The sequence below is a fragment of the Panthera pardus genome, unplaced genomic scaffold (genome assembly GCF_024362965.1).
Source record: "Panthera pardus isolate Hobbes unplaced genomic scaffold, ASM2436296v1 HiC_scaffold_11, whole genome shotgun sequence".
NCBI lineage: Eukaryota > Metazoa > Chordata > Mammalia > Carnivora > Felidae > Panthera > Panthera pardus.
The window spans coordinates 75,523,783-75,535,411 of record NW_026526666.1 but is presented as its reverse complement, the minus strand read 5'-3'; the positions used below and the strand labels follow the sequence as shown (position 1 = coordinate 75,535,411).

The 11,629-nt window shown below is 44.7% G+C and overlaps 1 long non-coding RNA gene across 1 annotated transcript in view; it reads left to right on the top strand.

The window, feature by feature from the left end:
* Window positions 1–6,319, top strand: part of LOC109254859 (uncharacterized) — a 28,369-nt gene extending 22,050 nt beyond the window's left edge. Inside the window, exon 5 of the long non-coding RNA XR_002074998.2 lies at window positions 4,961–6,319. This is a non-coding gene — a long non-coding RNA (uncharacterized LOC109254859). The remainder of the gene's footprint in view (window positions 1–4,960) is intronic.
* The last annotated feature ends 5,310 nt before the right edge of the window (window positions 6,320–11,629 follow it).

Genomic DNA, 11,629 nt, shown 5'->3' with positions numbered 1-11,629 from the left:
TTGTGTCGTCTTTAGTTTTGATATCAGAATAATTCTAGCCTCATAAAATGAATTGAAACGTATTCTCTCCTCTTCTATTTTCTGGAACAGATCATATAAAATTGGTGTTAACTCCTATTTAAAGATTTGATAGAATTCTCCAGTGAAACCATCTGAGGCTGGAGGGGTGCCTGGCTGGCTCAGTTGGTGAGAGCATGCAATTCTTCATCTCAAGGTTATAAGCAGGAGCCCCACATTGGGTGTAGAGATTACTTAGAAATAAAATCTTTAAAAAAAAATTTTTTTTAATGTTTATTTATTTTAGAGAGAGAGAGAGAGACAGAGTGTGAACAGGCAAGGGGAAGAGAGAGAGAGGGAGACACAGAATCTGAAGCAGGCTCCAGGCTCCGAGCTGTCAGCACAGAGTCCGTCGCAGGCCTTGAACTCACAAACCTCGTTTGTCAATATTATTGGTCTTTTCAAAGAACGAGTTCTTTATTTTATTGATTTTCTCTATTGTTTTCTGTTTCAATTTTATTTCTCTTGTCATCTTTGTTAATTACTTCATTCTTCTTGCTTTGGATTTTACTCTGTTTCTACATTCTATGGTGGGAGCTCTCTGAGAGATTCTGAAACATATTTTTCACAGTTATTTTTAAGTCCCTGGCTGTGAATTCCAATATCTGGGTTGTCTATGGCTCTGTTTCTATTGACTTACTTTTCTATTTGAATATGGATCACATTTTCCTGGGTTTTTTTTTTTGTTTGTTGTTATTTTTGTTGTTGTTGTTTTGCATGTCTATTAGTTTTTATTGTATACGGAGCATGAATGATGTGTTATAAAGACTCTGAATTGGGTTATATTCCTTTGGAGAGTGTCAACTGTTTTTTTCAGCCATTTGGATCTTCTGGTGGATGGTCTTGAACTTGTGTATGCTTAGTTTTATTCATTGTTAGGGTAATTCTACTTCTGGCTTTGCTCCTAATCCTAGGGGATACCTCTTAGTTACATGATATAAGAATTTCTCCTCAGGTGAGACCCTTCTGGGACTTTAATAGAATGTCCCGGGTGTTAACCAAGCACTTCTAACTTGGCATAATTTCAGCTCCAAACTGTCTTCTTGCAGTGAGCAGCAGCTGAAATCTTTGCTCAATTTCATCCTTCCAGCCACTAATTTTCACATGGGTTATTTGGAGTCTCGTTTGTGCACGTGCGGTTAGGAGGTTAGCCACGAATTTGAAGGGAGTTGACATACAGATTTTTGGCCATCCCTCCTCGTGGCTCTTTTGTTTTTGTGGTTTTCCCTCAAATTTTTAGCCAGCGGCAGCCCTGAACTCCGTCTTCTGATTCACCAAACCCAGAGGATTCTGGATTTTTACTTGAATTTTAGCTTGTCTTTGCTATGGAGACTAAGGGGTCCCCTTGGCAGAAAATCCATATAAATGTGGACCATGTCTCGTGTGGTTCTCTTCATTTAAATGCTGAATCCTCCTCCAGTTTGTGCCTGCTTTTGGTTACTTTACCGTGCCCTAATTCAATTTTGTGACTTATTTTGGCAATTTGCTGCACCATTCCCAGGACTGGAACTCAGCCCAATGTAGCAATGAAACAACTGTTTGGTGAACATCTGCTGTGTACCTTTGAATAATACAGACACAGTTCCTGTCTTCACAGAGCTCACACTGGGGGGATAGGGGCTCAAATAGGAAAGACGTGTGCTGAGGGCTGTATTAGTGGAAATTTGGGGGACTGTGGGGACCCAGCATATATTGCTATCAACTCTCTACTAAGCGTTTTGCTGGGGATCCTGTTTGCAGTCCCTTCTCAGAGATCCTTAGCTCAGCTAAAACACCTCCTTCAACTTTTCTTTCCTTCCTTTCCTTCCTTTCTCTCTTCCTCCCCCATTTCCTCCTTTCCTTCCTTCCTTCCTTCCTCATTCCCTCTCTTCTTTCTCAAGTATTTAGTGAGCATTTTCTCTGTCCCCAGGCACTGTAACCCAAGAGGGTGTGGTTATCCTTATTTGGTCCTTAAAGACTCCACTTCCAGAAGGTCTTTCCAGACTCTATAAGCTGGATCAACCCACAGAACATGGCTGAAATTCATTTTTTCAATGTTTTATCCCACTAATATTTCCCCAGGACCTGCTGTGTATCAGGCCTGTAGTGTGAGGAAAGAATTAAATAACTGACATCATCAGAGAAAGGGTAGCTAGGAATTGCTAATTATTGTAAAGATTTTATTTTATTTAGAAAAATATTTATTTGCTCATTTTGAGAGTGAGAGGGAGCGTGTAGGGGAGGGGCAGAGAGAGAGGATGAGAGAGAGAGAATCCCAAGCGGCCTCCATGCTATTAGTGCACAGCCCGCGGGGCTCAATCCCATGGAACTGTGAGATCATGACCTGAGCGTGAGTTCGTGGCCTGAACAGAGATTAAGAGTCACACGCTCCACTGAGCCAGCCAGGTGCCCCTAGGGACTACGAAATATTAATATTAAAATTTATCATTTACATATTTATATTATTATAATTATCATTTACTTATAATCATACTTCTTGAGCACCGGCTATATGACAGACACTGAACTGGTCTGTTCTGTGCATTTTGTGGTTAAGTCCTCACAACCTCTCAGTGAAGTAGGTCCTGTGATTATCCCCATTTTATGTAAGCCTCGGTAAAGACTGAGGCTTAGAGGAGTAAGTGGTTTTCCCAAGGGCACGCAGCTGTATTCCCACCGTTTCCGGCTCATGGTAAGTACCAATAACGTGCATTTCCTCCCTTTTCCACAAAGATCACAGCATATGGTTGTGCAGCTGGGATTCTGCACAAACAAGGATGATAGCGAGGAGAGTGGGGCTGAAATCCAGCCTCTCAGCCACCAGCTTGTCACAAGCTTTTATTTTGCTGGTCTTTGCCCTTCTTAGAGACTTAGAATCTTCTGTTTGACTGGAGGTCTGGGGCACTGCAGCTTACAATCCTCAGACCTCTAATCTCTAACCTTCCAATCTCCTGCTCTTTTCTCCTCAGCTCTGATGGGGAGGAGGGGTGGGCGTGGAAGGTAGGAAGAAAAGTCCAGCCTCCCTCGTCCCCCCCTCCCTCCCTCCCCCGCCCTCACCCATCTGTTCTGTTCTTCAGGGAGTCTAACTCCTGGTCAGCAGGGTATCAGGCTGTCTGGGGCTTTGGCGCCACCTAGTGGTTCTCTGCCGCAGCGCAGAATGCCTACAACTTGACAAGTTGAATAAAAGCCCTTTTCTCGGGGAGGAAAATCCTTCTGGAGATGAAATGCAGAGAGAAGAAGATAAAAGATGGTGGGAACCCAATGAGAGAGAGATCATGGCTTTGGGGGGAGTTTGAGGTTAGAGCCTGTATTCAGCTAGACTTGGGTCCAGATTCTACTGCATATTAGTTGTGTGACGACGGGCAAGTCACTTCACCTCTTAGAGCTTTGGTTCCTTCATTTGTAACATGGGGAAAACACCAGTGCCTCTTGGTGTCCAGGAAGTGCTTATCACAGTGCTAAGCAAGCTTTGGATATTTATTTTAGGCAGAAGGAACTTTGTCAGCAAAGGCAGGGCACAGGACTAGTTTCTCGGAACACAGAAGAGGTGACATGATCCCCTTCTCTGCTAGAACCCCTTCCTGGAAGAGAACCAGCTGCCTGTTCCAGGCTGAGCTCCAGTCCCAAGCAGGTTTGCTTACCTGGACTCTGGCTGCCCTCAAATGCCTGGGCAGAAAATGCCAACCACTGCACTTCCTTCTCCTCTGAGCTGCCCAGTCCTGCTCCTGCCTTCATCTGACCCCATATTTCTTCCAGCTGATTCTTTCCCAGTGCTGGTGCAACACTGATAACATTGCAACTATGGTGCTGGCTTTCATTGAGCTGTTTTCTCCTGGTTTCCCTCCTACCTCTCTAGCAGTTCCTTCTGAGGCTTCTCGTGGGTTTCTTTTCTCTGCACGCCTTTACTTACCACTCCACAGGGTTCTGTCCTGTCCTTCTCTTCTTACTCCCCGTGTTCTTCCTGGACCATCTTACCCCCTCCTCTGACTTTAACTATCACCTGAATGTTTTCCACAGAGCCTCAGACCTGCTTATCCAACTGCCTCTTGGATGTTCCACAGGCAGTTGATAAGTCCAAAATGAAAGTATCTGCAGACCCCCCCAAACCTGCTCTCTTCCTGTGTGGCTTATGCAGTCAGCCAATAGTTTCACCCTCTGCCCTATTGCTTAAGCCAAAGATATGAGTGTCAGCCTTGACTCTCCCCTCACCCCTCCCCCAGTTTTATCACCACGTTCCAGCTGCTATACCTCATATATGTTTATCTAGTCCTTCCACCTCTCTCTATTCCTAATGCAACTGCCTCACCCTGGACACCATCCTCTTTTGCTTGGATTATTACACCTGCCTCTGAATTGGACTCTTTGCCTCAGTTTTACCCATCTTTGCTCCTAGTGTTCCCTTCTGGAGGCTGTAGGGGAAAGTCCATTTCCTAACATTTTCTACCTTCTAGAGGCTTCCCACATTCCTGGATTTTGGGCACCCTCCCTCCGTCTTCAAAGGCAGAAACATCACACCTCTTGGACGTCTGGACTGTTCTTCCATAGTCAGATGGAAGGGTTCTTTCTTCTTTCTTCCGTTTTCCTCTTCCATTTTTAAGGACCCTTGTGGTTGCCTCGAACCCACTCAGATAATCTAGGATAATCTCTATTGCAAGATCCTTTATTATATCTGCAAAGACCCTCTTGCCATATAGTATAACAGATTCACGGGTTCTGGGGATTAAGACATGGACATCTTTGGAGGGCTCTTATTCTGCCCGCCACAGTCCTCTCTCTGATCCCAAAATATTCATGTCTGTCCTACATGCAAAATACATTTACCTCGTTCCAAATGATTCCCCAAAGTGCCCCAAAGTCTCAGCCCATTGAAGTATCAATTCCGAGTCCAAAATCTAAATCTCATCATCAATATCATCTCTATTAGGTATCAGATGAGACTCTGTGTCATCTCTCCTGGGGTGGAGCTCCTCCCCATCTGTGGTCCCGGAAATCTAGAAAACAAGTTCTCTGCTCCCAGAATAGAATGTCAGGACTGGCATATGGTAACAGTTAAAGGCATTCCTGTGCAAACAGAGAGAAGATGGAAGAAATAAAGGAGTCACAGGTCCCAGGTAATTTCAAAATTAAGTTGGACAAGCTTTATTAGGCTTCAAGGCCTAAGGATAATCCTCTGTAGCTCAAGGCTTAGCCCTCTGAGTTGTTTGTTCTTTTTCATGAGAGACAGCACCTGTTTCCAGCTGGGCCATTGTATCAGCCTGCTTCCTGCTTGTAGCCTTCTTTCATTTCTGGCCCTCTCTGTCCCTTCCAGTCCAGGTTCCACTGTTTCTCCTGAGATATAAGACTCAAGAACCTTGCGGGCCTCTCATGTATGTCTCAGAGATTCACTCCATTACACCAGAGGCTCCTTCACAGATGTTCCCTGGATAATTCCATTTCTGGTTTTGGCTTCGTTGAGACAGCTGATGTGATCTATGAGTCACACACTCTCTTCAAACTCCCTTCACGTGACCAAATGCTTGGACCTTTGGATCTTTCAGGGATGTTAACGAAAGGTTGTCCAGGCGCACCATCGGCTTTTTCTCAAGTGCACTTTCCCTGACAGTGAATCTCTCCATTTTAATATCATTTGCAATCTAGATAAGCTGAGAATTCCCCCAGGTCATCAAGCCCCGGTTTGTTTTTGTTTGATAGTTCTTTCCTCCGTGTGTCTGTGTCCCCTCCCGGTTGGTTACGGCAAGTGGCAAGAAGCCTCGAGGCCACACCTTTCAACGCTTTGCTTGGAAATCTCGGCGAAACATCCAAGTTCATCGTTTGTAAGTTCTGCTTTCCACACGACTGCAGGGCATGTGATTCGAGGCTTCTTGCCACCGAGGAACGAGTTTCCAGTAAGGCGTTCATTTCCTTCTTAGCTCTTATGGGCAGCACCTGTAACAGCCATATTCCTACCAAGTCTGTGCACGATGACGTGGGCCTGCTCAAAGTTGGTTTATGTTTTCTCCTCCGCGCCCCTCACTTCTGAGTCCTCAGCGGCAGAGTCGTCGTTAGCTCCCTTGTTGCCACCGAGTCTGTTCAAGGTCATCTAAGCTTTTTCTATGATGCTCCCTACTGTCCCTACTCCCTACTGTCCTCTCCCTACTGTCCAGTTCCACTGCCTCTTCCACGTGTTGAGATGCTTGGTCCAGCACCACCAAAATCTGTATTTGTTTTCTACGGCTGCTGTAACAAATAACCACGGACTGAGAGGCTTAACGCAATACAGATGTGGTGTCTAAGAGTTCCGCAAGTCAGTAGTTGGACACTGGGATGAAATCAAAATGTGGGCAGCTCTGCCTTCCTTTCTGGAGACTGCAGGAGTCTATTTGCTTTCTTTTTCTACCTTCTTTTCTTTTTTTAACCTTTATTTATTTTTGAGAGACAGAGCACAAGTGGGGGAGGAGCAGAGAGAGAGAGAGAGAGAGACAGAATCCAAAGCAGGCTCCAGGCTCTTGGCTGTCAGCACAGAGCCCAATGTGGGGCTCGAACCCGTGAATGGTGTCATGACCCGAGCTGAAATCAGAAGCTTAACTGACGGAGCTACCCAGGAGCCCCTCTTCTTCTCCCTTCTAAAGGCTTCCCACATCCCTTGGCTTGTGGCCCCCTTCTTCTGTCTCCACAGCCAGCAATGATGTATCTTTCTGGAGATTCTTCCATCACAAAATCTCCTCTGCTTCTCTCTTCTTCCTCCCTCTTCCACTTGCACAGATGCTCGTGGTTATAGGAGAGTCTCCTCTTCTAAAGAGCCTTAATTTAATCACACCTTCAGAACCCCTTTTGTCATGTAATGTAACATAATCACAGGTTCCAGGGATCAGGATGTGGACATCTGAAGGGGGGATTGATTATTCTGTCTCCACACCCTCCAGAAGTTAGCCAGGGTGGTCTCTCTGAACAAACTCAGTCATGTTCCTCTCCTGCTTAAAACTCTTAAATGGCTCCTGACAGACTTCAAGATACAGACCAAATTCCTACCTCGGCTGGTGGAGAACAGCTTTGTGATGTGGTTGTTCTTGCTGTTAAACACCACCTCTCACCTTCCCCTCCCTCCTGCCTCAAGCACCCTGCATTACAGCCACACTGCCTGCTGGCAGCCTCACAGCTTCCATGATCACATCAAGGTCACTGTTCAGCTAGCTCACTCTTACCGTACCTTGGGTCTAGGTTAGGCATCATCCGCTTCCAGAAGCCTTCCCTGGGTTATGTGTCTCCCCCTCCTCCCCACAACATGCTCCAGTGCTTCCCCCATCAGGGTGTATCGTATGGCCCTGGCATGACCGTGGACTTCTCAGCCTCCTCTGGTAGACTCTAAATGCCCGAGGGCAGGGACTGTGTCTGCCTCTTTGTTGTGTCCTCATTGCCCGGCCAGGGTCCACTATGCAATGGGCCCGTCATGACTGTTTGCTCTGAGAAGTAATGGTCTCAGTTCCTTCCAGCTCACGCCTTCTGTTCTGTGAGCTGTCGTTGCAAGACTTGCTTGAGGATTTTGGCAGAGGTGTCCAAGGCCATCATCATGCTAGTGGGAGCCATCTGAGCTGTGAATGGGAGCAGCAGAAGCGAGAGGGCTGAGCACGGGGCCAGACCACTAATGACTGCTGGTTTCAGCTGTTTCCCAGCTCAGGAGGCAACACAACCAGCTACTACTGTCACTCTCCGGACTAGTCAAGGAGTTTCCTTTCCATTGATGGAAAAGAGACTCCGCAGCTTGAAAGGTTGACATTTATTCGCTTTAATTTTTATTGTCTCTGTGAAAAACAAAATAGTAAATAGCATTCAGACTCCCACCTCTTAAAAATGCCCCCCCTCCTCTCAAGTACTTTCTATAAACACACAAGCACACACACACACGCATGCATGCACACACATATAATTTACTTTTCTTCAACGTATCAACGTATCATGGATTTCTTTCCTAATCAGCACATAAAAATTTCCCTCCTTTTAAAATACCTGCATCTATTGTGTATAACAACATCATAGTAAAGCCACCTCCCACTAATGAAGGACACTGATACTGCTTCCATTTTTTTTTTTTTTTTTTTTGCAGTTACTAACGCGCTGTCTCTGATCTAAACCTTAGCAACACTCCCTCCGCAACCAAATTCAGGTTCATTTTTGCTTAGCTTCTCCCCTCACCCTGCCACTATCTTGCCTCCTACTCAAAGTTCTGTCTTTTCCGGGCTTTGTGCTTCAGGATCAGGAACAGGTAGAGAGATGGGGCAGGAGAGGCAGGAGGAAAGGAGGAGGGGAACAGAAAGTTAGAGCTTTGCGTTTGGTGGTGTGGCCAGGGAGAGGACTGGTCTCCCTGGAAGTTAGGGAGAAGTGTGGCCACAGCTTATGAAAAAGCTTATCACTCTGAGAGACACAAGACTGCAATTCCTCTCTACTGGCGCTTACTTTTGATGACTGAACATCTTCAAATGTGACTCCATGTAGAGAGTGGGCTACCTGGAGTCCCAGGATGTGTTAGGATTACACAAGCAATGCTACAGTGAATGCCATTGGAGATGCATATTCTGGCGCCCCTGTTATTGTTTCTGGAGGATCAATCCCCACAAGAGGAGTCACTTGTCCTGCAGTGTGTGCGTTGAAATACCACTCCAAAAGTGTTTCAAACTACTTGCCAAAAAGCTTGGAACCAGTTTCTACTCCTGCTACAGTTTATGAACTTGGCCATTTCTCTACACCCTCACTAACACTAGTCTTTATTTATCGTTGATGAGTTTGCTACTATGATAGGAAAAACATGCAAGAGCCAAGGAATTTCTTTTCCTTTCGTTATCAGGGAGGTTGTGCAAGGCATTTTGATCGCACCGTTTTGATCTCGCTGATATTTTCACCCTGTGTTTATGAATATAAATGTTTTAATCAGAATCACACTAAGGGCTTTATAGACCTCATGACTTCAACACATCTAGTGTCCAGTGAGTTGCCTAGAGCTGCACCACAAGCAGCAGAGGGAGGTTTAGAAATCAGCTTTCTGGATAAATTTAATCAAAGAGGTGAAAGACCTGGACTCTGAAAATGATAAAACATGGATGAAAGAAATTGAACATGACACAAACAAATGGAGAGGTATCCCATGCTCATGGATCGGGAGAACGAGTATTGTTAAAATGTCCACACTACCCAAAGCAAACTACACATGTAGCACAATCCCTATCAGAATACCAACAACATTTTTCACAGAGCTAGAACAAATAGTTGTAACATTTGTATGGAATGACAGAAGACTCCAAGTAGCCAAAGCGATCTTGAAAAATAACAAAACTGGAGATATCACTGTCCTGGATTTCAAGACATACTACAAAGCTGTAGTAATCAAAACAGAATGGTGCTGGCACAAAAAATAGATGAATAGATCAATAGAACAGAATAAAAGGCCCAGAAATAAACCCACGATTATATAGTTGATTAATCTTTGACAAAGGAGGAAAGATTATGAAATGGGAAAAAGATGGTCTGATTACTGGTTTTCTATCTCCCAGCCCAAATGAGGGTATTATAATTTTAAAACCTTTGCCAACATGACAGATGAAACCAATTTTATTATTCCATTAATTTGTAGTTTCTAGTGAGAGTGAAATCTTTTCATGTTAATTGATCATTTTGTTTGTCTTTAATCAAAGTTCCTTCTCCTATCACCTACTGTATTTTCCTACTGGGACTTTTAATTTATTAAGTTCTCTCACAATTGCATTACTGTGAATTTTTTTGAGATTGCTATTTTTGCTTTTTGTTGTTGATGCTGTTGCTATGTTATTTAATGCACATACTTCAGTGATAAAGTAGAGGTCAAAAATAGATCTACTGTTCATAGTTAATAATAAGGATAAGGGGCGCCTGGGTGGCTCAGTCGGTTGAGCGCCGACTTCGGCTCGGGTCACGATCTTGCGGTCCGTGAGTTCGAGCCCCGCATCGGGCCCCTGTGCTGACAGCTCAGAGCCCAGAGCCTGTTTCAGATTCTGTGTCTCCCTCTCTCTGACCCTCCCCCATTCATGCTCTGTCTCTCTTTGTCTCAAAAATAAATAAACATTAAAAAAAATTTTAAAAAAAATAATAATAAGGATAAGCCCCACTTGTTAAACACCTACAATATCCCAGAATCTTCTCATACATTGTTTCTAACTTTCATAGCCCTTCTTTTTTTAATAAAATTTTAAAAATTTTTACGTGAGAGAGAGAGAGAGACTGAGCAGAAGAGAGGGGCAGAGGGAGAGAGAGAATCCTAAGGAGGTCTCATGCTCAGCACAGAACCCAATGTGGTGCTTGATCCCACAACCCTGGGATCATGCCCTAGGCTGAAATCAAGAGTTGGACGCTCAACCAACTGAGCCACTCAGGTGCCCCATAGCTATTCTTTTAATCCCATGTTAAAGATGAGGACACTGAGGCACATAGAGGTTAAGTATCTTGCCTGGGGTCACACAGAAAATAAATGAACAGTTCTTTTATTATTTCTAATCCTCATGTTATTTTCTCTGCAGTCCAAGTACCCTTTCCCCCTCCTTTCTAAGGTTACTTACAGGAGTACCTTTCCCAACATGGTAGCTTGTAGGCAGTTGTTGGAATGGCAGAGGGCTGTTGAGTCAGAAGAGAAGCATTGTCTCAAACCTTTCCACCGAGACAAGGTTGGTGGGGTGGACTCTCCAGCCCTATAAGAAGCTAAGGGGTGAATTTCCCTCTAGTGAGGATCAGTGGGTATATGGCCAGGGGATCCCTGTCTCAAAAAGTCATGGAATGGTAGCCTGGTTAGGTGCTCTGAATTCACTGAATGAGCCACATGATGAAGCCAATAGTATACATCATCAGTACCAGAGGCCAGAACAGGCAAGCCAGCAGAGAAATCACTGGTTTCCCCAGTCATGACCTTCAGCAGGGATCGGCAGTGTACCTGAGCAGAACCAGCTGTATCTTGGGGTGCATTAGCACCAAATACATAAGACTCAGATCAGACTCATCACATTGTGTTGGAGATCAGCAAAGGATACGAAGGGCAGTGTACAAACTTGAGGTCCCTACCCCATGACACTGTAAGAACTTGGCCAGAAGAGGTCCAGGAATCAATGAGGCCTTCAGGAATAGAGGAAAGTGGGCAAGCAAGAATGGGTGACATGTTTGTTTCCTGGTAAGAGACAAAACCAAAAGGAAGACTGTATTATTGGTGCAAAGCCAAATTTGTGTGGTGGTTTGCAAATCTGGGCCACTTCCTGTTCAGGCACTAGTTGTATCCTATGTTTGCATAAGCAGGGCCCCAACTAGCTGGGTCAAGGGACATCCCCCCCTAATCAAGGGCACTAAGGAAGTTACTTGGAGGCCTGTTGAGTCTGCTTGGATGAATATTTCTGGTGTGTGGTACATAAAGGGCTAAGAACCTAAAAGGATCCTTCTACTCAGGAATTAATCAAAAAGAACCAAAATAACACCATTGGTGAGCAGGTTTAGTCATGTGAAGGACATTTCTGTGTCTTCTTCTAAAACAAATGTTTTTAAGGGGGCCTGGGTGGCTCAGTTGATTAAGCATCCAACTCCTGATTTTGGCTCAGGTCATGATCTCATG